The sequence below is a fragment of the Bos mutus genome, chromosome 21 (assembly GCF_027580195.1).
Source record: "Bos mutus isolate GX-2022 chromosome 21, NWIPB_WYAK_1.1, whole genome shotgun sequence".
Taxonomy (NCBI): Eukaryota; Metazoa; Chordata; class Mammalia; order Artiodactyla; family Bovidae; genus Bos; species Bos mutus.
Genome location: NC_091637.1, coordinates 18,955,360 through 18,981,566, shown reverse-complemented (window position 1 = coordinate 18,981,566; position 26,207 = coordinate 18,955,360). Strand labels below are relative to the sequence as shown.

The following is a 26,207-nucleotide window of genomic DNA, read 5'->3' as shown; positions in this document are numbered from 1 at the left end:
GTCCGTGGGATTTCCCAGGCAAGAATACTGGAGTGGGTTGACAACCCGTCTCCAGGGGATCTTGCCAACCCAGAGATCAAACCCAGGTCGACCTGCATTGCAGGAGGATTCTTTACCATCTGAGCCACCAGGGAATACCCTAAGACTAGAGGGTTGGACTAAATATAGGATCATTACACTTTCTTTTGAGGGCCACAGTGAGGGAACTGGAGCAGCCTTGGAATTGTGACAAATGTCCCTTAACCTCTCAACAGGAGGAATTGACCAGCTGCCCCCATGAACCACGAGGCTTGGACAGCGAGCCCCTCAGGTGAGCCCACCCTGGACAATTCTTTTACTGAAGCACAGAGACATTTCCATCCTCCTGGGAAGTGAGGTCCCAGGGTTGTGTTCAATTTGATTTAGAAAAATATAAGAATCTGAGGTTCCTGCACTGAGACTTGTGGAGGTCAACGCATACTTGCTTTTGTGGATAAAAAATTAGCCAATAGTCAGACAACCTAAGAAAGAATTGGAAATTTTATTGGAACCAACCTGAGAAGTTTAACTGGGGAGACAGTCTCTCAAGAAGCTCCAAGAGCTGTTTTGAGGAGATCAGGGTTGGAGGTCAATGTTTATGTGATTTGGGGAAGGACATGAAACCAGCCCACGCCTTGGTAGAAGGTTGCTTCACTCAGGAAGAACAGATATCATGGTTCATGCTTTTAGTGCTTCCTAAGCATGGACATATGCAGGAAACTGGGTTCATAGAAAAGTCTCCTGAAATATCCAAGTATGTGAGGGCAGGTTCTGCCAGTTTTCTCAGAGTACAAAGTACAATCCTGACGTTTTTCACGACTTCTTTCCAGAGTGGATTGCAGGTCAGTGAATTGCAGCAGCTAGTGACTTGATTTTGGAAGACCTCAGTGGTGGGCAACATTCTTTATCACACAATCTATTTGTTTCCATCTTAATTCCAATCAAGGTTTGGGAGGAATTTTCCCAGGTCAGGGGAGGATTCCATTGATGGGCCACTGGGTGTGCAATTCTTCTTCTAGTTCTGGTAACAGTAGCCAAACTCCTCTGGAACAATTGTCTCACTTGTCTGTCAGGCTCTCAGAAATGGTTCCCTCCTGTTGCTTCTTCCCATATTTCGAGTCATGGATCTTATAAAACTGTATGTAAGGTCACCTGGTCATCACCATGTTTATCAGAGGCTCAATGACACATTTGTTAATGCGAGAAACAACACTCTTGTAAAGTGCTAGACAAGAGTAATATGGCTAGTGACATTAATAAGGTCATAGGGAGGCAGTGTCATGTAAAGTCACAAGGCCGGGTTAGAAGAACAAAATGGGTCTTTATATTGGGTCAGGTATTTCTGCCCTTCGGAAGGTCTGGTTAACACGTACTGCAGATGCACACTGCACACTTCAGGGCAGGGAGGAGGTCAAAACAGGCAGAGATGAATTTTGTTTCAATTTTTCTTGTCTTGACTTAAAATATGAATTTTATTTGATTGCTTCTTAAGATTTGCCTGCCACAGGAACCATGTCCTGGAGCCCTCCCCATCCACCCCACCCACCCTGGGTGAAGAACTCATGCTTCATCCCAGTACAGGAGTGAGGGGCAGCAGGGGGTTGCTTTCCCCTGTCCCCACCCCTCCCTGCCCACCACAGCTCTGATGCCTGACTCCTCCAGTCCTGGTGACTCCAGGATGCTGGGCTCTGGGGTTTGTGGCTGAGAAAGGAGACTAAACACAATAATGGTGGCTTCCTGTCCACCAGTTATTATAAAGGCTGCTGGTCCAAATGCACCTGTGAGCACAGACATACAGGCACATACACAGGCAAACACGTGCTGGCCGTGCACGCAGGGACACACCTTTAAATACAGTTCTCCGGGGTCTGGTCCTTTAAGAGCTAAGGGGACAGAAAGTCTAGTGTTGGGGACACAACTGCTAGTTGTCTTGGGCTGGGCCATGCCCCCAGGGCCCGGGGAAGGTGCGTGTGGGGAGACATTGGGAAGGGCTCCCAGAGATGGGGGCTTTCATGAGAATAAAAATCTGCTCCATCCTTCCCAGCTCTGAGAAAATTTGGGGCAATTAGCGTATGTCAGGTTTGTGGGTTTTTTTTTTTATCTTTGTATTGAGGTTAAAAAAGAGCATTACAGTTGTAGGAGAAAGGGCAAGGCTTCATCTATGATTGATAGCAGGGTTGATGGTATCCAGAAATTCCAGAGAATTAAAAATCCATGTATATTTACATTTATTTAGATCATATTATGTGTGGGTCCTGGAGAAGCAGGAGGCAGCATCAGAAAACAACTGACACATAGAAACACATGTTTGTGCAGCACAAACTCAAGCAACACAGTTTCCTCGACTGTGGCATCAGCAATACCCACCCATCCAACACCACCCATCAACAAAGTTTTGAAAAGAAACTTTCCATGCAAAAATATAGTCAACCAGTAATTTTTGCCCTTGAGACAATAAAATAAACAAGCCATATCCCACTCCTGTGGTGTCCAAACTGACCACAAAGTTCCAAAGGGCAAATGCTTTGCCCAAACAGGAGGGGATGGGGGGCTCCCGGGGCGCACACCCTCTACTCACTCAGTCAAGAGCTCAGCTGCTCCTTCAGAGGCCAGTTTGCTTCTCTCAACAGAAAGTGAAAGCAGGCTGTGAGCAAGGAGTGGGGAGGGACAGAGGAAATTCTGGAAACTAACAAATTCAGCAGCTGCTGGCTTAACCCTGTAGATCCTCCCCAGCCTTCCCAGCTGCACTCCTCTCCTCGTCACAGAGGGAGTTGGAAGGGCTGGAGCCCCAGGGACCTGACTCCTGCCTGGATGCCCAGCACTGTCCCCCAGCTCAGGCTCAGGCTGCTCTTCACTGAAGAAGCCAATACAGAGAGACAAGCACTGGATAGAAGAAAAGTAGCTTTATGTTAAGGAAGCCAGCCACCAGGGGAGAAGGTGGATCACTGTGCAAGAGAACCAACTCCCAGCACTGCAAGGCTCAGCCCCCATTTATACAAGGAGGGGGCAGGAAACAGATGTGAGCTACACCCTGAGGGTATTGGAGACTTGACATTAACCACCGGGCGCCTTGCTGGGGACTGAGAACATGAGTGTGGTCCTTACTTTGTTAAGATCAGTGCATCTGTTCTAAAGATCAGTGGTTGTATACTTCTGAAAAATCAAGGACAGAAGGAGAGCTGAACCGGCCCAGTGAAAGAGGAAACAGAACATCCAACTCCGGAGTCGTGTTTAACTCTTCACAAGACTTTGGGTGTAAAGCAAGCAAGGTTACATACAACACCGCAGCCTGTGACCTGCCTGACCATCAGGAGCACTATGAGCTCTTCCTCAGGCTGGAGCCTCTTCCTCTGCTCATCCACATGCCTGACCCTCTTCCTCCGCGTGGGGCAGCTGCTCTCCACCCTCCTGCCCATCTTGCTGACCAGTCAGGACACTCTGAAGGTGGGTGTAATCAACTGGTGCCTGTTCATCTGGTGCATCTGCTTAAGCCTCACCTTACTCGGCTTCATACTGGAGTTGTGCAGTCTCTTCGGACTGCCATTAGGTAACATCCAGTGCCGCCTCCGCTTGTCTGATAAGTTCCAGTACCACGTCCGCTTGTCTTGGGATGGCGTTCTCCACGCCTTTTGCTCTTACTTCGCCGTCGTCTGCCTCTCAGCTGCCGTCATCTTCGGCCCTACCTACATCCAGGTCTTTCCTCCAGGCCCCGCCTGGAATCGCGCCATCACCGCCACCGCTTTCTCCTGCGTGGCTGCTCTGCTTTATGCCATTGAAGTGGCCTGGGTCTGTCGACGACCCGGTGGAATGTACTGCTTTTGGCCAACCTTCCCAGGTGTGCTCAGGAGGCTGGAGAACTATGTGGCCAACATCATCTTCGCCTTCGTCTGCAACACTGACCTGTACCTGCACCAGCCAGCCCTGGTGTGGTGTGTGGCCGTGTACGCCATCTGCTTCGCCCTGGGGTCGTGAACTTCCTTCTGAATGGGTGTGACTGTGACAACGACAAAAGCTTCCCCTCCGCTTCCCCTGGTTGCTGCGGGTGCAGACTGTGCTCTCTGTCCTCCTCTATGTCACAGCACTGATTCTCTGGCCCCTCTACCAGTTCCTCGAGAAGTGGGGGGGCAGCCCCAGCGGTCCAGCGATATGAGCTGCGGTGATCATCTCAACGTCTTTGTCTGCATCTGGGACCAACGACTGGCTGTAGCCATCCTGACAGGCATCAACCTGCTGGTTTACGTGGCTGACACGGTGTATTTAGTCCAGGAAGCTTTTGTAGGTGGCTCAGAGGGTAGAGAATCTGCCTGAAATGTGGCAGACTAGAGTTTGCTCCCTTAGTCATCAAGGTCCCTGTGAGAAGGAAATGGCAACCCACTCCAGCTTTTTGTCTAGGAAATCCAACGGACAAAGGAGTCTAGCAGGCTCCAGTCCATGGGCTCGCAAACAGTCAGGCACAACTAAGCGACTAACACCTTCACTTTAACACAAGGCTGGCCCGGGGACACTTAATTCTCTTCACTGCAGTTTCTCCACCAATTTCTGACATCCCCTAACACCCGCTTCCTGGCTTCCTCTCTCCTCTCACATCGTTCCCCATCATCTCATGCTCTTTTCTCTTTCCTTCCCCTCCCAGCCCTGCCAGTGCCCCTGGGCTTGTCGGTCCTGGAGATTCAGACATGGAAATGGCAGCTGGCTCCCTCCCCTCTGTCCACCTTCTCTGCTTGTTTCCTTTTGGCTGCTGGGTCCTGTTTATTAGTCACACCCCTCCTGATTATGAAACAGACTGGGACCTGAGATCCTTTGCTGCAATGCTTGTACATGGACACATGTCTCCTCCAGCAACAAAATGCAAAGAAATTTGTGCTTGTGCACTTGGGGCCAACTCCAGACAAAGATACAAAGAGACCAAAAAAGAAAAAAGAAAAACCCAACTGCCACTTGTGAAGAGCCTGCAAAAAGAAGCACTTGGGAGAAAAGCAGGGTTTTGAGCATGCCCCCTGCACACACCACCACCCAAGGGGTGGGCAAACCACCTCTGCCACCCCTCCATCCTGACCCCTGGACACACCCCTACCCTCACCGCATATCAGGAGCAAGCTTTCCCCACCTTCTCTGCCTCATGGAGCGAGCAAAGGAATCTGTTACTTGTTCTCACTTCCCCCTGTTTCTACAGGGCCTCCAATAAAGTCTTGCCTGAATTTCTTGTCTGGCCTCTAGTCAGTCTCCATTGATTGAAGGGGCCAAGAATCCTGGTTGGTATATATTTTGTGGTGCCCAATGTGGGGCGTATGTCCCCTTCTGGGGAGAAGATTTGGCACCTCGTAGACCACTGAAAGCAGCTTCCCTGTGGGTGACAAGTGGCCATCTGACCCTCCTGTTTCAACATCACTGAGTTTGGTAAGTTTGTCCCTGGCCCTGGGGGCCTTCAGTTCCCTCATTCAGGCAACTCTCTCCCCCTCCCCTTTCCCTTTCCCTCTTTTGAGATCTCTCTACTTTTCTCTCTGCTGGCTCCCATCTCTGTCCTGTGGATATCAGGCAGCTACAGCTGCCTCAGCTCCATTCAGTCATAAGACCCGCTCCCTCCAGCCAGCAACCGCTCACCTTGACAGGTGATTAAGAGAAAGTGGGAGAGGCTCACCGCACACCATGCAGACGGTGCTCCATCGGCTCTGCCTGACCGGAGACTGCTCAGAGAGAGAGAGAGGTTAGCCCCTCACGCATGTCGTGGCTGGAAGTCTGATCATCTCACTCTTCTCCCCTTTATTTTCCTGCTGAGGCAGGAGAGAGATAGGCATTTATGACTGGTCTCCAGTTTTCTTAAGGACGAGAACAAGTTGAACTTCAGGCTGGACACTTACAACCGGCCTCCTGTTTGCATTTCCTGAGACAGGCGTTAGGTGGGCTCCAGGCTGGCATTTACCATCAGCCTCCTGTTTGCTTTCCGAAATGGGAGTAACAACAGAAACAGAGTAAGCAGCTTTGTCTCCGGTGGACACCTGAAGGTAATAGTCACAGCAGGACCAGAGAGGGGCTAAACCTTGTTCGAGTAAAGGATCAAGAGATTTTCCCCCTCTTTGGAGCTAGAGAGATACTACACACGTGCAGAAAGGTTCCTTGGGGGCCAAAAGTCAGGGGACGGTGCCAGGCCATAAAGAGTCTTGCTTCTCCCAGAAGCCCTCTTGGTTGAGAATTGTGTGCACACCTAGGGGCAAGGTTCTGAGACAAATCAGCCAGGGGTCAAAGCAGGATGTCTGGCCAGAGGGAAGACAAAGACCTGCCTTACAGAACTGATTGAACTGCCTCTTTCCTGTGCTCCTCTTCTCTAGGGGGCACGCCGACACGCTTTCTCTCCGAGCGTTCATCTCTGCCTTGCTTCTGTCTTAGTTAAACTAACAGTTTCTCAGTGTCCTCTTCCACTTCTTGCTCTTCTGTGTCTCCGATAATAAACTTTGTACCTGCATTTAAGATTTTTGCTTCTATGAGAAGTGCATTTTTCACTCCGGGCAAGAGCCAGGGGAAAATAGCTTTTAGCCTCTAGCCCTTGCTGGTCTGGAGGCTAGGATTCCTGGCTTTCATCCAGGCTGTGTGTGTGTGTGTGTGTGTGTTCAGTTGCTGACATGTCCAACTCTTTGCAACCCCATGGATTGTAGCCGCCAGGCTCCTCTGTCCATGAGATTTTCCAGGCAAGAATACTGGAGTGGGTTGCCATTTTCTACTTCAGGGGAACTTCCAGGGGATCGAACCAGTGTTGCTTTCATCTCCTGCATTGGCAGGTGGATTCTTAACCACTGGGAAGCCAGGCTACTCAGGTTCAATTCCTGGGCAGGGAATTAAGATCTCACTTCACACCACTTCTCACTGCTGCCTCACTGAGATCAGAATTGTGTGACAGGCTGACTGTGAAGTTCCTGAGGATAGTCCAGCTGGACAGCTTAGGAGTTTAAGAAGAGGCTAGTGAATCATGAGGCTTCCCAGGTGATGCTAGTGCTAAAGAACCTGCCTGCCAATGCAGGTAGACGTAAGAGACGCAGGTTCAATCCCTGGGTAGGAAAGATGCCCTGGAGGAGGGCATGGCAACCCACTGCAGTATCCTTGCCTGGAGAATCCGATGGACAGAGGAGCCTGGTGGGCTACCGTCCGTAGGGTTGCACAGAGTCAGACACGACTTAACTGACTTAGCACGCATGCATGCAGTGTCATCTCCTAAAGGAATAATTGAAGTTACCGACATGAGTACAATTTCCCAGAAAGACTAGGCAGAGTGAGAAGCAGAGATGGTTGAGAAGGGAGAACTGAGAAAACACTGGTATTTAAGCAGCAGGCAGAGGAGGAATCTGCCAAGAAGTAGGCAGGATCAAGAGGAAAAGATCAAGAGGCTCCTGTCATTCAAATAATAATAGAGAAGAGAGTGTCAGGAGGATGTGGTCAATATGGTTACATGCTGCGGAGGTTAGCAGAGTTCATGTGGGATCAGCACTGAAAAGTGTTCATTGGATGTGAGTATTTGAAAATCTTTGAGAGCCTCAGGACAGAAGCCAGTGCATTTGAGACTGAGAATGAGAAGGAAAGACTGTAAATACAGGTTTCTCCTGGGGCAGCTAGTGTCTGTGAGGGGAAGGAGAGATAGGGTCATAGTGGACATGAGGGAACGGTCAAGGGAACTTACATGATAAGCTTGCAGAAGGACATTTACTACAGGTTAACTTCAACCCAATGGAACATCCAAATACTGATCCAAAGTCCAAAGGGGAAAATATTTTTTAAAGCCCAAAACATGACAAAACATGAATCATAGGGACAGTGGATGAAATCTGCTAGTAAATAAAGAATATGTTATTGAATAGTGTGAACATTCAACTCTTCTCAAGGCAAAACAGGAGATGAGAAAGAAGACGGTAAAAGTTATTACTGTGGCGAGACCCATGGCTACCACCTCAGAGTCACCCTTCTTGTTTCCTTCATAAACCCAGTTCTGAGCGGAGCACACTGATATTCCCAGATATTGTCACTGCTGTATGTATGTCCTCACAGTTCTTCCAGTTCTTGTTTTATCCACATTGTTCAATATATTAATAGCAGCCAGTAGATATGTTTGGCTACTTCACTTTTAATTAATTAAAATTAAGCAGAATTAAAAATTCAGCCCCTCAGTCCTACCAGCCACTTTTCAGTACCTATTCCCACATGTTGTTAGCAGTTTCTATATGGGACTGGAGGAGGAAATGGCAACCCACTCCAGTGTTCTTGCCTGAAAAATTCCATGGACAGAGGCCTGGAGGGATACAGTCCAAAGGGTCGCAAAGAGTCAGACACGACTGAGCGACTGAAGATGCACTGTGCTGGACAGGGCAGGCGCTGGACTCTTCCATCACTGTGGAACGTTCTCCTGGGCTGCCCTGCTGCATACATTTCGAGGCTATGTTGTCAGATTCATATATGTTTGTGTTTGTCATATCTTCTCCATCTATCTTCATTTTGTCAATATTCATAAAATATTTCCTTATCCCATATGATGTTTGTGATCTTCAATTCTATTTGTCAAAATTTAAATTTGTAACCCAGGCTTTAGTTGATTTCAGATCGGATCAGATCAGTCGCTAGGTCATGTCCAACTCTTTGCGACCCCATGAATCCCAGCATGCCAGGCCTCCCTGTCCATCACCAACTCCCGGAGTTCACTCAGACTGACGTCCATCGAGTCAGTGATGTCATCCAGCCATCTCATCCTCTGTCACCCCCTTCTCCTCCTGCCCCCAATCCCTCCCAGCATCAGAGTCTTTTCCAGTGAGTCAACTCTTCGCATGAGGTGGCCAAAGTACTGGAATTTCAGCTTTAGCGTCATTCCTTCCAAAGAGATCCCAGGGCTGATCTCCTTCAGAATGGACTGGTTGGATCTTCTTGCAGTCCAAGGGACTCTCAAGAGTCTTCTCCAACACCACAGTTCAAAAGCATCAATTCTTTGGTGCTCAGCCTTCTTCACAGTCCAACTCTCACATCCATACATGACCACAGGAAAAACCATAGCCTTGACTAGACGGACCTTTGTTGGCAAAGTAATGTCTCTGCTTTTGAACATGCTGTCTAGGTTGGTCATAACTTTCCTTCCAAGGAGTAAGCATCTTTTAATTTCATGGCTGCAGTCACCATCTGCAGTGATTTTGGAGCCCAGAAAAATAAAGTCTGACACTGTTTCCACTGTTTCCCCATCTATTTCCCATGAAGCGATGGGAACGGATGCCATGATCTTCGTTTTCTGAATGTTGAGCTTTAAGCCAACTTTTTCACTTTCCACTTTCACTTTCATCAAGAGGCTTTTTAGTTCCTCCTCACTTTCTGCCATAAGGGTGGTGTCATCTGCATATCTGAGGTTATTGATATTTCTCCCGGCAATCTTGATTCCAGCTTGTGTTTCTTCCAGCCCAGAGTTTCTCATGATGTACTCTGCATATAAGTTAAATAAACAGGGTGACAATATACAGCCTTGACGGACTCCGTTTCCTATTTGGAACCAGCCTGTTGTTCCATGTTCAGTTCTATCTGTTGCTTCCTGACCTGCATACAGATTTCTCAAGAGGCAGATCAGGTGGTCTGGGATTCCCCTCTCTTTCAGAATTTTCCAGTTTACTGTGATCCACACAGTCAAAGGCTTTGGCATAGTCAATAAAGCAGAAATAGATGCTTTTCTGGAACTCTCTTGCTTTTTCCATGATCCAGCGGATGTTGGCAATTTGATCTCTGGTTCCTCTGCCTTTTCGAAAACCAGCTTGAACATCAGGAAGTTCATGCTTCACATATTGCTGAAGCCTGGCTTGGAGAATTTTGAGCATTACTTTACTAGCGTGTGAGATGAGTGCAATTGTGCGGTAGTTTGAGCATTCTTTGGCATTGCCTTTCTTTGGGTTTGGAATGAAAACTGACCTTTTCCAGTCCTGTGGCCACTGCTGAGTTTTCCAAATTTGCTGGCATATTGAGTGCAGCACTTTCACAGCATCATCTTTCAGGATTTGAAATAGCTCAACTGGAATTCCATCACCTCCACTAGCTTTGTTCGTAGTGATGCTTTCTAAGGCCAACTTGACTTCACATTCCAGGATGTCTGGCTCTAGGTCAGTGATCACACCATCGTGATTATCTGGGTCATGAAGATCTTTTTTGTAGAGTTCTTCTGTGTATTCTTGCCATCTCTTCTTAATATCTTCTGCTTCTCTTAGGTCCATACCATTTCTGTCCTTTATCGAGCCCATCTTTGCATGAAATGTTCCTTTGGTATCTCTGATTTTCTTGAAGAGATCTCTAGTCTTTCCCATTCTGCTGTTTTCCTCTATTTCTTTGCATTGATCGCTGAAGAAGGCTTTCTTATCTCTTCTTGCTATTCTTTCGAACTCTGCATTCAGATGTTTCTATCTTTCCTTTTCTCCTTTGCCTTTCGCTTCTCTTCTTTTCACAGCTATTTGTAAGGCCTCCCCAGACAGCCATTTTGCTTTTTTGCATTTCTTTTCCATGGGGATGGTCTTGATCCCTGTCTCCTGTACAATGTCACGAACCTCATTCCATAGTTCATCGGGCACTCTATCAGATCTAGGCCCTTAAATCTATTTCTCACTTCCACTGTATAATCATAAGGGATTTGATTTAGGTCATACCTGAATGGTCTAGTGGTTTTCCCTACTTTCTTCAATTTCAGTCTGAATTTGGCAATGAGGAGTTCATGGTCTGAGCCACAGTCGGCTCCTGGTCTTGTTTTTGCTGACTGTATAGAGCTTCTCCATCTTTGGCTGCAAAGAATATAATCAATCTGATTTTGGTGTTGACCATCTGGTGATGTCCATGTATAGAGTCTTCTCTTGTATTGTTGGAAGAGGGTGTTTGTTATGACCAGTGCATTTTCTTGGCAAAACTCTATTAGTCTTTGCCCTGCTTCATTCCGTATTCCAAGGCCAAATTTGCCTGTTACTCCAGGTGTTTCTTGACTTCCTACTTTTGCATTCCAGTCCCCTATAATGAAAAGGACATCTTTTTTGGGTGTTAGTTCTAAAAGGTCTTGTAGGTCTTCATAGAACCGTTCACCTTCAGCTTCTTCAGCGTTACTGGTTGGGGCATGGACTTGGATTACTGTGATATTGAATGGTTTGCCTTGGAAACGAACAGAGATCATTCTGTCATTTTTGAGATTGCATCCAAGTACTGCATTTCGGACTCTTTTGTTGACCATGATGGCCACTCCATTTCTTCTGAGGGATTCCTGCCCGCAGTAGTAGATATAATGGTCATCTGAGTTAAATTCACCCATTCCAGTCCATTTCAGTTCGCTGATTCCTAGAATGTCGACATTCACTCTTGCCATCTCTTGTTTGACCACTTCCAATTTGCCTTGATTCATGGACCTGACATTCCAGGTTAGTTGATTTACATTTACCCAAAGAATCTTCTCTACATTGCTTTATTCCCTGCCACACCTGAAATTTTCATAATCTACACAAATGTTCCAGGTTTCTGGCCAATTGAAGGGATAAGGGAATCACAGAAACTGAGGGGTTTATTCACACAAAATGGAGCCTATCAACTTTGCTGAACAAGTCCACTAAGAAATTCATGCTTGTTGATTCAAGTCAGTTTCACTTTCAGATTTATACAGTAATTTCTTTCCTGTTTTTGTTGATTACTGAATGTCCCCGTCCACTGGTGAATAGTGAGAAAATATACTGTTTCCTTAAATCCCATAAGTCCCTCTTGTAGGCTGAAAAAAAAAAAATATTCTCCAGAGAGATTTCCATGTCAAATTCCTGTACCTTGTGAAAGTTACTTTATTTGGGAGAAAGAACATTGCAGATCTGATTAAGATAAAAATCTTGAGCTAAGAAGCTAATCCTGGATTTCTGGGTGAGCCCTGAATGCGATAATAAGTGTCCTTATCAAAGAGATGTAGGACTCTCCCTGGTGGTCCAGTGGTTAAGGCTCTGTGTGTCCACTTCAGGAGGCATGGGTTCAATCCCTGATTGGCGAGCTAAGATCTGGCATGCCTCAAGGTGTGGCCAATAAAGAAGGAGGTCATAGCCCAACACACACGGAGGAGACGGTGGTGTGAAAACAGAGGCAGAGTTAGGAGTGATGTTGCCAGAAGCCCTGGAACACTATGGAAGACCAGCAGCTACCAGCAGCTGGAAGGACAAGGAGTAGGTTCCTCCTCAGGTTTTCCAGAGGAGTGTGACCCTGCTGATACCTTGAGTTCAGATATCTGGCCTCCTGAACGGTGAAAGAATAACTTTCTGCTATTTTAAGCCATCGAGGTTATGGTAACTTGTTTCAGCAGCCCTAGGAGACTACAGTAAGTCCCCTACATATAAATGAATTTTGTTCTGAGAGCACATTTGTAAGTCCAATTTTTTCGTGAGTCCAGCAAAGTTAGCCTAGGTACCCAACTAACACAGTCGGCTATATAGTACTGTACGGTAACAGGTTTATAATACTTGCCACATAATCATACATAAAAACCAAACATAAAAACAAACATTTTAAATCTTACAGTACAGTATCTTGAAAAGTACTGTAAAACTTGAAAAGTTCAGTAAGACGGCTGGTATTAGAGAGGCCGGCATCGACTGAACAGTCATGTACCAGCTACATCTTCGCTGCATTTACGCTTGCTTCTGGACATCCTGGACTTGAAATAAAGATAATGTACTACTGTACCTTGGGTTTCCCTGGGGGCTCAGCAACAAAGAATCCACCTGCCATGCTGGAGACTCAGATTCTATCCCTGGGTTGGGTAAATCCCCTAGAGGAGGAAATGACAACCCACTTCAGTATTCTTGCCTGGGAAATCCCATGGACAGAGGAGTCTGGCAGGCTACGGTCCCTGGGGTCGCCAGAGTCTGACATGACTTAGCCACTAAACCACCAGCAACTCCACTACTGCACCCTGTGCAGTACTATACGGTAAAGTACACAAAAGCACAGGCCCTTGGAGAGGATGCAAGCACGTGACGCTGTACACCAGACAATGAACGAACTTTTGTAAACGTGCGTTCGTATCTTTGAGTTCACAACATAAAGCTTCATATGTAGGGGGCTTCCTATAGTATATCCCCATAACTCTCCTATCTTCTGCTGAAACCCAGAACTACAGCTGTATTCCTGCAGCGGGGTTTGTAATTTCTCAACTTCTCCCAACTATAATTCAAAATATCTCTGTATCTCCACCTTTTCTAAATCCTCTTCTTTTGACGTGGTCGTAACTGTTCCTCCTTCTGTCCATGATTGACTTCTGTATTTTTATGCTTTGCCCTGTCTCCTACACTCCACAACCCTGGACTTTCAGTTACCCTCTCTGAACAGCATCACTTACTGATGCTGCTTAATAATAACCATAAAATATTTTAGATATTCAGAAGCATATAAATAATATATCACTTGTGTACCTGTCACTTTACAAAGGTGAAGCTCCCTGTGTCTCTCTTTCCAGTCCAATTTACCTATCTGCCGCATTGCACTTTAAGTTCTTCTAAAAATAACACCCAAACAATTTTTTTAAGTAAATAATGTACCAAAGCTTATAATAGAAAACCATTGTTCCCCAGGCCAAATCCCCCCGTCCTTAACAATTGCTACCCAATGTAGGCACTTTCAGCTCACTTAGTTCTCTTTTATGGTTGTCACTGCTATATTTCAATACAGCATGCTTATATTGGTGCTTGTTTCTTTTCTTCTTTGGAATATTTTTTACTGACTCCTTCCTATGAAATGTAAAGATAAGAGGTAAGGACTTCCCTGGTGGTCCAGGGACTAAGACGCCACACACCCAACACATGGGCCCAGGTTCAATCCCTGGGCAGGAAACTAGATCCCACACGCTGCAACTAAAATTCTCAGGCTGCAATTAAAATCTCCTGGAGATGCAGTAGAGCTCCATGGCTGCCCTGGCGTCTTCCACCAAGTTGTGTCCCAGGACGCTGTACCACACACACAGCACAGAGAGGGGACTGGGGACTGAATCCAGGCACCAGGTGACCTGGGCCTTCCCTGCCCACACCCTGACATCCAGGGCTGAAGTGGGTCAGGGGTGAGTCTCCCGGGCCCCTGACACCCTGGACTCAGCAGGTGTCTGGAGCAGGCCAGGCTTCACCCATGAGCCTGGGGCCCAGGCAGGGCCAGGCACAGAATCCAGGTCCTGAGGCCACGTGTGCCCTCCAGGGGCTCCCATCTGCTGCGTGGGGGTGGGACACTGCAGGCTTGGCCTCAGACCCAAAGGGGCTGGAGCAGTTCTCACAGGGACCCCAGGGGCCGGGGAACAGGGACAGAGATGTTTCTAGAGTACTCCTTGCTCAACACGTTGAGAACAGGGCTCTTCAGTGAGTCTAGGAGCTGACATTCTGTCCTGGGTCCCTGGTTCCCCAAGCCCTACAGAGGGGCCCAAACTCAGCACCGTCCACCACCTCCTGCACATTCCTGCTCCCCAGACAAGCTGCCCCCCAATCCTCAGGCTGGGCCCCAGGTCTCCCCTCCCCGGCTCCCTTCTTATGTCCTTTTCCAATAAGACACACCCTTCACCCTCCACTCACACCTGGTGTCCTGCCTGCTCTCCATCCTCCATCTCTGCTCCAGACACCTGCCCTCCCTCTGTGGACACACCCCGCAGATGTCCTGATGGTCAGTTCATGGCCCTACCTCCCTTCAACCAAGAGTTTCTTAAGGACCTGCCTGGCATTGCTCACCTGGGTCCTCAGCCTCTGGTCCAGCCTGGCCCCAAGCAGGTGCTTCACAAACATCCACTGAGCTGGAAGCCCCATGTGTGGCCGCAGCTCCCAGTGTCCAGCCCACCTCCCGGGGCCCCTCCACTCTGGTGAGCTCCCCGCACCCAACACATGCCTGCCACTTCTGTGGGGTGGCGGAAAAGGGGGCTGCTGTTGGGCCTGTGGGTTTGAGTTCAAGGTCCTTCTCTCATTTTTTTGAAATGTTTCTCATTGATATCTACCACTTTCCTATCTGAAGGGAAATTTCAGAGGCTTTTTTCTAAGTGACTGCTAGTCCCGTGGGTACATCTCAACAATGGCTTTCTACTGAGGTCCATATAGTTAAAGCTATGGTTTTTCCAGTAGTTATGTATGGCTGTGAGAGTTGGCCCGTAAGAAGGTTGAGTGCCAAAGAATCGATGCTTTCAAATTGCAGTGCTGGAGAAGACCCTTGAGAATCCCTCGGACAGAGAAGTGTGACCAGTCAATTCTAAAGAAAATCAACCCTGAATATTCATTGGAAGAACTGATGCTGAGGCTGAAGCTCCAACATGTTGGCCACCTGATGTGAAGAACTGACTCACTGGAAAAGACTCTGAAAGATTGACGGCAGGAGGAGGAGGAGACAGAGGTTGAGATGGTTGGATGGCATCACTGACTCAATGAACATGAGTTAGAGCAAGCTCTGGGAGTGGAGAAGGACAGGGAGGCCTGGTGTGCTGCAGTTCATGGGGTTGGGAAGAGTTGGATATAACTGAGCGACTGAACAACAACAACTCAAAGGCATCTGCCATCTGCCTCTGGGGAGGCTGAGTCCTGTGCTGCTGCAGCTGCTGACCTTTGACACTCCCTGGTGAAGGACAGGAAAGCCTGACATGCTGCAGTCCATGGGGTCGCAAAGAGTTGGACACGACTTAGCAACTGAACAATAACAATGACCCTGCAATCCCACTCCTGGGCATATATGCAGAGCTGACTCATTGGAAAAGACCCTGATGCTGGGAAAGATTTAAAGCAGGAGGAGAAGGGGACCACAGAGGATGAGATTTGGGTGGCCCCACCAACTAGATGGACATGAGTTGGAGCAAGCTCTGGGAGTTGGTGATGAACAGAGAAGCCTGGCGTGCTGCAGTCCATGGGGTCGCAAAGAGTCAGACACGACTGAATGACTGAACTGAATATTCACTGCAGCACTGTTTACAGTAGCCAAGATATGGACACAGCCTAAGGTGTCCCTGTCACAGCCCTGAAACCCCTTCAGGCCCCTGTTCTCCTCTCTCAGTTCCAGTCCAGGCCCCTCCTCCGTGGGAAGGTTGGCTCCATGCCTGCATCCCTTCTGGGTCAGAAGACCCCTACTGGGCTGCCTCAGGGCCCCTGGGAACCTGGGATCCCCCCAGTAACCTCCACTCTGCTCCCCGCCCCCACCCCAGTCCCAGGTGCATTCTCAGGGCTGTCGTCTCCCAGGGGTCCTGCAGGGGCCTCCTCTTTCAGCTCCTGCCCTTAAAAGGGGATGATCAACCGTCCATCCCCACCCCGTCCCTGAGATGCCCTGAAAGGCTCCACGTCAGCCTCAGACACAGCGTCCTTGTTCATTTCCAATCCCTTCTTCCCTGGAAGCTGCTGACCAGTCTCCCAGGCCAGGAAAATCCTCACTCAGGTAGGACTTCTCCTAGATCTTTCCAGACTCCCACCTGGATGGCAGCTTTGGAGCCCAACACTATGTTAATCTATTCCGTGCTTCCTCAATGTGGCCCCACCTTGGAGTCAGGCTGGATTGGGGTCTCCCCTCAATGAGGAAGAGTCACATGTGAAGGCAAAAATGGGTGGAGGGGCTTCACAACAGTCCCTACTTCTCATGTCTCCACGGCCTTGCTCTCACCCCAGGGCTCCTCCCTGCACACCCTTGAAGCTGCCCTCCTCTGGTGGGGGCTGTGTCCCCTCACACAGCAGCTCCTTCTAGGGATGCTGCAGGGAGGACAGGCCAGGACACATGTGTCTTCAGGTGCTGTGGAAGGGGGCCGTGGCCCTGAAGGCATGTCCTGCATCCTAGAGCCCAGAGCTTTGGTCCTGGGCTCCCATCCACGGGCCCTGATGTGTGGGCTGAAGTGCAAAGTGTTCAAACTCACAGCTTTGGCATTTCCATATGGGGTTCCCACTTCCAGTCTTTTGACCTTAGGGAAGGCACTTGATTCACCAAGCCTTAGTTTTCTCATCTGTAAAATGGAGTTAGCAGCACAATCCACAGTCCCTTTTCTGAAACCCTTGAGGTCAGATACTCTTTAGAATTCGGAATTTTTCAGCTTCAGACAGGTGACATGGTACATCTACTCTCTATGACATTAGACCCCTCTAGGGTCTGAAAGCACCTTGTAATCAGACACATTAGTGTTTCTACAACTGAACTGTTGAATAGTCGCAAGTGAAATAACAAAGATCATAACTTGTCTCATGTGTCTTCTGGTCAGATTTTGTTAAAAAACAATTTTTCAAGTATTTGTTTTCAATTTTGAAATACTGAAGGTTGGGATTTTTAAATATTTCTTTTCAGTTTTGAAATACTGAGGGTTGAGATTTGAAGGTTGGGATTAAAGACAAGGACCATACTACCCTGTGTCTCCATAGAATATGGCACACACAGCCCAGAGAGAGACAAAAGTTCATGTTTGAGGCCAGACCCAGCCCAGCTGGGAGGTTTGGGATAAGACAAGCCTCCTGATGAGGTCAAGGGTGATGGGCGGGGAGAATCATCCTGGAGCGGCTGTGGTCACGGCAGTGGTTTAGTCACTCAGTTGGACACGAGTCCAACTCCTGAGATCCTATGGACTGCTGTCTGCCAGGCTCCCCTGTCCATGGGATTTCCCAGGAAGGAATACTGGACTGGGTTGCCATTTCATTCTCCTGGGGATCTTTCTGACCCAGAGATCAAACCTGCATCTCCTGTGTCCCCTGCGCTGGCAGGTGGATGCTTTACCACTGAGCCACCCGGCTGTTACCCGAGTGTCTGGGCCACTGGCTGGAACTCCACAGATCCAGAGCCTCAGCCATCACAGGACCGTGAATCTTTTCCAGGCGTCTGACTTTTTCTACCTCCAGAGCTGAACCTTTCTCTGATGAGTCCTCAATGAAGACCACTGCTGTACTGGTGACTGTGACCTGCCTGACCATCAATCACAACACCATGTCCACACAGTGGACATCCCCGGACCCGGACGTCATGGCCATGATGTACCTCTGCCTCCGCCTGCTGCAGCTGTTCTCCATGTGTGTGGCCATCTCCCTGGTGGCCAGCAGGGCCACTGAGCAGGGAGCCACAGGAAACTGGTCCATGTCCATCTGGTGCTTCTGTTTCGCCATGACCCTCACGGTATTCATTGTTGAGTGCTATGGGTTCCATTCCCACTTTCCGTTTTTCTGGTTCAACTTCCCGTGGCCTATGCCTGCTACACCACCCTCCTCTGCCTCTCAGCCTCCATCATCTACTCCATCATCTATGTCCACTTTCTGCCTGATGGTCCTTACCGGGACCGGGTCATCGCCGCCTCTGCCTTCTCCTGTGTCACATCAGTGCTGTGTGCCATAGATGTGGCCTGCACGTGGGTCGCCTATGGGTTCAAGGAGATCCCCTGCTGTGTGCTCACCGTGCCAGGCCTGCTGAAGGTGCTGGAGACCTTCGTGGCGTATGTCGTCTTTGCCTGCATCATCAACACCTCCCTGTACCTGCACCAGCCGGCCTGAGAGTGGTGTGTGGCCGTGTACTCCATCTGCTTCATCCCAGCAGCCCTGGCCATCCTGCTGAACCTGGACGAATGGGAATACAGGCTGCCCAGACCGTATCCCATTTTCCAGCTAGTGCTCACCCTGCTCTCCATCCTCCTCTATGTCAGTGCCCTGGTCCTCTGGCTGCTTTACCAGTTCAGCGAGGAGCTCGGGGCAGCCCCAGAGGCCCAATGATGGGAACTGCAGGGACGAGCTCACCCACGACATGTGCGCCCAAGACCAGTGCCTGGCTGTGGCCGTCCTGACAGCCTCCAACCTGCTGGTTTACATGGCCAACCTGGGGTACTGGGCCCGCCAGGTTCCGTAGGGACTGAGGACCAGCCCAGGGACTCCTGATCCTCTGCTCACAAAGGTATCCTCACCGAGCTCTGGTGTTCTCTGATGCCCTCTTCCTGGCTCCTCTCTCCCTCCTCACATCCTTCCCCATGCATCTCACTGTCTTTTCTGTTTCCTTCCCTCCTTCTGCTCTGTCTCTTTCCTGCTTAGTGTGGTTGCCCAAGTCCTGTTTTGCTTCTTTCTCTTGCTTCTTTCATCTTTTCTACATTTTCTGCTTTTTGCCCCTTTTCTGGTCATCCTTGGTTTTCTCATCTCCTGTGTCCTGACCACCTCTCCCCATCTTCCTTCTTCTGATCCACAGTCTTCCTTCTCTGCCCACCGCCCCCTCCCATCTCCTAAGGTGCTGACTCCACAGCACACAGTCCTCTGTGTGATTCGGCCCCCACCTCCCATGGGAGGAGAGTATACAGGGCACCTGCCCTTTAACTTAAACTAAAATCTCTGGAGGTCTATAATTTTCAATGGCAGGAGTCTTGAAGCAGAGACCCTGGTCCCTGGGCCCCACCTGGTGCTCCAGGTGGGGTGCTCCAGCCCCACCTGAGATTGGCTCCAGAATTTTTGCAGGCTCACTAAACACCCGCTGCCTAGAGGCCATCTTAGAGGAAGCCAGGGGTAGATACTGTCCATCCCAGCTACTCTCTGGGGAATCAAAGTAGGAGTTGGTGAAGCAACACAAAAACTTTAAGACAGCTGTCTGCAGTGTTGGTGAGGGGCAGCGACGTGGCCCTTCTGCCTCAGTGATCAAAACACAGGTCCTGCCTCTGAGGGGAGAAGAGCATGGCCACTGCAGCCTCAAGGCGTGTTAGCCTGGGACTTTTTTTCTTTTCTTTTTTTCCTATCTTCTGATCAGGAGGGCAAAAATTACTGGGTGACTCTGTTCTTAAAGGGGAAATTTCTCTTTAAGTTCTCTTGGGCAGGTTTCTTTGTAAAGGGTGGGGGTTGCTGCTTCCATTGTCAAAGAAACTGCATGGCTTGAGTGTGAGGGGCACACACATGTGAGTTTCTGTGTGCTGACCGCTTCCTGCTGCAACTTCTTGATTCTCTGGGACTCAGACACAATGTGATCTATAAAATACATATGATTTAAAATTTTTTCTGGAGCTTCTGGTGCTGTCAATTGTAGAGAAAACCCTCTTCCTTTCTCCATTTACAATATCCTTTTTAACCTCAACATAAAAATGAAAGAAAATATAAACCCCCCAAAACAAAATCTGCTCTAATTGCCCAGATTTGCCTAGAGCTCAGAACAGGCCTAGTCAGTTTCCACCCTCACCCAAACTCGGAGTCAGCCCCTCCCACTGACTCCCACCCACCCCTGAACCAGAGCCTATGGGTGTGAGCCAGCCTGTGACACAAGATGTTGGGCCCCACCCGAACAGGGACTCGAGAATCGGAGCGCAACAATGGTCACTGCCCGTCAGGATTGAGGTAAGCAACGAGGAATTCCTAATTATTTGAAGTAAGGGGCAGGGAGTTTTATTGTCGAGAGTAATAAATCATGGAACAAGGCAGTAGCCACCAGTTATTTGTACATATGTTGAAAACTTTGTTAAAAGGCAGGGGAATTCATGTAAATAAGTTACAGCTAGAGAAGTTTTTACTTTTTGTAGAAGAAGTTTGTCCTTGGTTCCCAGAGGAAGGAACAGTTAGTCCGGAAACTTGGAAGAAAGTAGGAAAACAATTGCAGACATATTATTCCTTACATGGTCCCAATCGTGTCCCTGTGGATGCTTTTTCTTTGTGGACTCTTCTAAGAGACTGTCTGGATCCTGAACATGAGGGACATAAGATTCAAACGGCCCTCTGGGATTCCACAGAACCCGAAGTTGCAGAGCCTTCCACCCCTCCGCCTGAGCCGCTTTATGCCGTGCCTGAGGGAACAGCTTGTAAGGCTAGAAGGAATGATGATGTGTTAAGCTCTGATGAACAGGAAGAGTTAAATGAACAAGCAGCTCAGTACCATAGAGAGGATATGCCTTGGGAGATGATGGTTAGCATGCAACCCTCCTCGGGAAAAGGGGAATTAAAGCATTCAGGGCTTTCTGAAGAACAGCTGGAGAATTTAATTCAGAAAATTGTTATAGCAGTAAAAAAGGATGCACAGGGAGACTCCCACTCCAGCCAGCCTGCGCCTCCAGCATATCCTCCCTTGGTTCTTGCTGGACTTGATCCACCTCCGCCTTTCGTAGAACCGCAAGAGCTTATATCTATCCCTGCTTCTTTGCCCGGTGAAAACATAAAAACTAGAAGTGAGAAATTATTATCTCCTCTTCAACAAGCGATTAAGCGAGCTAATGATGAAGGAGAACATATTCCCGGGTTTTCAGGAATCTATCCAGTATTTGAAAATGCTCAACAGCAGAGGTATTATGAACCGCTACCCTTTAAGCAACTAAAAGAGTTTAAAATGGCTTGTGCACAATACGGTCCGACTGCGCCGTTTACTCAGGCTATTATAGAGGCTTTAGGAAATCAAAATCTGCCACCTAATGATTGGAAACAGGTTGCTCGGGCTTGTCTATCTGGAGGAGATTATTTACTATGGAAATCTGAGTTTCCTGAGCAGTGTGGGATCACAGCCGATATCAATCGCGACAGGGACTGAACACCACTTATGAAATGATGGTGGGAGAGGGGGATTATCAAGACACTAATAATCAACTTAATTATTTGCCTAGAGCCTACCCTCAGATTAGTGCTGCAGCTCTACGAGCATGGAAAAAATTTCCAAATTCTGATAAAAAGACCGAAGATTTATCTAAAATTCACCAGGGGCCAGATGAACCATATCAGGATTTTGTTGCCCGCCTGCTTGAGGCAATTAGTAAAATGATAGGGGATGAGCAGGCGGGAATGGTGTTGGCTAAACAGCTTGCTTATGAGAATGCCAATTCGGCTTGTCAAGCTGCCCTGAGACCTTACAGGAAAAAGGGAGGCTTATCCGATTATGTACGGATTTGTGCCGATATCGGCCCTTCGTACGTTCAAGGCATAACTTTGGCCGCGGCATTACAAGGAAAGACAGTCAAAGAAGTACTGTATCAGCAACAAAAGCGGGATAAAACTAGTGGTCAGCCTCGAGTCCTTGGCCCTCTGTGGGAGAGCGCACGTGGGCCCCTGGCCTCGCGCCCGCACAGCCTGGCTAAAACTCAACAGGACTGGCTGTTTCAGTTTAGCGACAACTGGGATATTGCTTTAGCTGGCTTTAGTGGACGGCTTGATAATCATTATCCCTCGGATAAAATTTTGCAATTTGCTCACTATCACCAATTTCTCTTCCCCAAAACCGTTGTTTCTCAGCCCCTTGCCGATGCCCTAACTGTATTTACTGATGGCTCTTCTAATGGAATAGCTAGTTTGATTATACAGGACAATACTGCCACCTGGCGTACTAATTATAAGTCTGCTCAAGAAGTAGAACTATTTGCCGTTTTTCAGGCTCTATTACACATCTCTGCTCCATTTAATTTATATTCCGACAGTCAATATATCATAAGAGCCTTAAACACTATTGAGACTGTTCCATTTATTGGTACCTTGAATTCTACTATCCAAATTCTTTTTTGTGATATACAACATTTAATTTCCTCCAGAGTTAATAAATGCTATTTTGGTCATATTTGTGCTCACTCTGGGCTTCCTGGACCATTAGCATGAGGCAATGCTTTGGCTGACAAAGCTACACCTATGATATTTCCTTCCTTGGAACAAATGGCAAAAACTTCCCACAGCTTACACCATCAAAACAGCAATAGCTTAAGACTTCAATTTGGCATTACTCGAGACGCTGCCAGACAGATTGTTAAGCAATGTCAAACATGTCCTCAATTTTTTAGCATCCCCCATTATGGAGTTAATCCCCGAGGATTGTTGCCAAACGACATATGGCAAATGGATATTACCCATATTTCTGAATTTGGTAAACAAAAATTTGTTCATGTTACTATTGACATCTTCTCTGGCTTTTTACATGCCTCTCTACAATCCAAAGAAGCTAGCAAACATTGTATAGCTCATTGCATTAAATGTTTTGCTGTTATGGGAACCCCTAAGACCATAAAAACAGACAATGGTCCAGGATACACTGGAAAAAATTTTCAACTATTTTGTATGCAATTGTCTATCTCACATAAAACGGGTATCCCTTATAATCCTCAAGGTCAAGGAATCATTGAATGGGCACATCATACTCTCAAACATCAATTGCAAAAACTAAAGAAGGGGGAATTGTATCTCAATACCCCCTCCAACTCTCTAAACCATGCTTTATTTGTTCTAAATTTTTTACAATTGGATATATGTGGCCGTTCAGCAGCACAGCGATTTTGGAACTTTGATGCGCAAACAATAAGACCTAAAGTCTTTTGGAAAGACCCACTTGTGGGAAAATGGTATGGACCAGATCCTGTAATAATTTGGGGACGAGGGCATGTTTGTATTTTCCCACAGGATGCCGAAGCGCCGCGCTGGCTGCCGGAAAGGTTGGTATGCACGGCGGAGATGATCTCTAGTAAACCAGATGAGGAGATTGACGATTCAAGAGCATGATGAATTACCATCTCGGCAACAACTCCAGGCATTGATGCGAGAGGCACAGAATCGTGTTGCTGTGCACGGCGATCCGATATCGCCTTTAAGCTTCCTGATAACCTTATTAATTATCTTGAATCAGATTAATACTGCACATTCTGAAGAATATTCAAATGCTTACTGGGCTTATTTTCCCGACCCTCCCCTTCTCCAACCGGTGGGCTGGGAGGATCAGTCCATTCCCATATACACTAATGATACTGTGGCTTTGGGGGGTTTTTCAGATAAACATATTATTCCTAATCAAGTTAATTTCTCTTATCATGGAATGTTTGATCGTTTACCTATTTGTCTGTCTAGATATTTTAATTGAACAGGATGCCTTTTTGTTGGGGAGTCAGGATATGCTGATTATGACAATGGTTGGAGTCTATATATTCCTGGAGTAACGAAAGAATCTGGAATTCCTCAACATCGTAATGGAACTGGTCCTTTACATATCCCTTTCTGCGACTTTGGAACAAGGGGAAGAGTCACTGCTGCACCATGGAAACTGTGTCGAAATGAGACTGCCACGGTTTATAACATATTTGGGACAAATGAGTCATTGTGGGACTGGTCTCCAGATTCGAACAGAAACCCCGGAGCACAAGATAATAGAAAGTTTGCGTCCCATATTTGGAATTTGGGCGGCTCTGAAGTGTTCCAAACAGAAATCTGGAAACTAGCTGCCGCCCTTGGATGTGAGGGTTCCTACCTTCAGGTGGGATCGAAAGTGAGACACGGTTATTTATGGAATCTCACCATGAGGTACCCTCGAGCATGTGTACCTCACCCTTATGTTTTATTAGTAGGATCTATAAATATACAACTTGGGTCACGAAATTATAATGTAACTTGTAACAATTGTACTTTGACTAACTGCATCAGGGGAATTACTAATCAAACTAGGGTTCTAGTCTTAAGACAGCCTGCTTTTGTTATGATTCCTGTAAAGATTAAAGGGTCTTGGTATGATGAAAAAGGACTTGAGCTTTGGAGAGAAGTAGAGGGTGCTTTAATGCGTTATCGTAGGGGAATAGGGTTAATAATTCTGGGATTTGTAGCTTTGGTAACCCTTATTGCCTCCTCGATTACTGTAGCCCTGTCCCTGGCACAATCAGTGCAAACTGCAACTTTTGTTGATAATCTGGCACAAAAATGTATCCGTTACCCTGGGGACTCAAGAAGATATTGACAAAAAGCTAGAGGACCAATTGAATGCCCTTTATGATGTTGTAAAATTTTTAGGCAAAGAGGTTCAAGGTATAAAGTTGAGATTACGGGTACAATGTCATGCCGATTTTCGATGGATCTGTGTTACCCAAAAAAAAATATAATGGTAGTATAACTGCTTGGGATAAGGTGAAAGCTCATTTAGAAGGTATTTGGCATAATGAAAATATTTCCTTAGATTTACTGCATCTACATCAGGAAATAATGAACATTGAAAATGCACCCAGACCTGATTTGGATGTTGCAAAAAGAGCTGAGTCTTTCGTTAAAGAACTTTTTCAACATGTACCTACCATCAATAGTATTTGGCACTTGGGAGCAGCCATAGGAGGACTATTCTTAATAATTTTAACTGTTTTATTTCTTGCACCTTGTTTAATTAAAAACCTGATTGATGATCTATGGGTGATAAAGGCTTCCATCTATGGAAATTGTCTGCAGTTAAAGGAACATAAGCGTGTGCCAATATAAAAAGAAAGGGGGAGATGCGGGGAGCTGCCCATGAGAACGGGGTCCTTTATCTAAAGGACACAGCCCTGGGAGCTGCCTCAGTCCTTGAGGGTTTGCTTGCAAACATAGCTCTCTGTCCCGCCACCCCAGAGATTAGGCGACTATTAACTGCAGACACCTGGAGTTCTGGACAAACTTCTCACGCACAAGGAAATGTTATCTGGTGTAAGAAATAATAACAGGGTGCCATTCCCATGCTCTCAAGATTTCTTGTGACTTTTTGTAAGATGTATAGGTCAGCCAAGAAAAATGTTAACTGTCTTGTTTTTCTCTTGCTCTCCTGTGTAAATATAAGATGCTGAATAAAGTCGTGGTCAGACCGCTTCCCTTTGTGGAGACGTGTCTGATCCTCTCGACCCCATCTTTGCTGTAGTATTCTTTCTCAGCCGCGTCGTGCACATTCTCGGGACCTGATTGACTTTGCCGGCTGGCTCCGGCAAGACAGGAGAGGGAATACTATACAGCTGGAAAAATATAAGGATGCTCTCAAATAATGATCATAAATATCTCCAGGATATGCTAAATAAAAGGAGTAAGATACAAATCTACGTGCAGTATGCTATTTCCTATGTAATAAAAAAGGAAAAAATAAAAATAAATACAATTGTATTTGCTTGATTTGTATTAAGAAGCTTGAGAAGGACTCTGGAGAGTTTAGTGGAGCAGTGGTCCTGGAGGGGTAGGGGAGATGAGGTAGAGTGGATAAAGCCGCAGGTAAACCCAGGTATCTCAGTGTGTGGCTTTTTAAGAATATCTTTATTTTGAAACATGTCAATATATTATATTTTTAAAAAACAAAGCTGAAGTTTGAAAAAATGTACCAAGTGGAGAAGGGGAAGGATGCTTGGCAGATGGTCTCCATGTTCTCTGCAGCCTTGATGGACAGACTAGGGGAGGAGCTGAGAGATGCCCACACAGGCCTGTCTCCAAAGGCAGAGGGAAGGGAGGCAACTTGGGTCCAGGGATCTGGGGCAGTGAGGGGCGCTGTGGCCTCCAAGCCAAGCCAAGGCCTTGGTGACCAGGGCCTTCCCC

General features: G+C 47.3%; 1 pseudogene; it reads left to right on the top strand.

Moving 5' to 3' along the window:
- The first annotated feature begins 5,287 nt into the window (after positions 1–5,287).
- On the top strand, positions 5,288–25,536 carry LOC138984376 (myeloid-associated differentiation marker-like; annotated as a pseudogene).
- Positions 25,537–26,207: the final 671 nt, after the last annotated feature.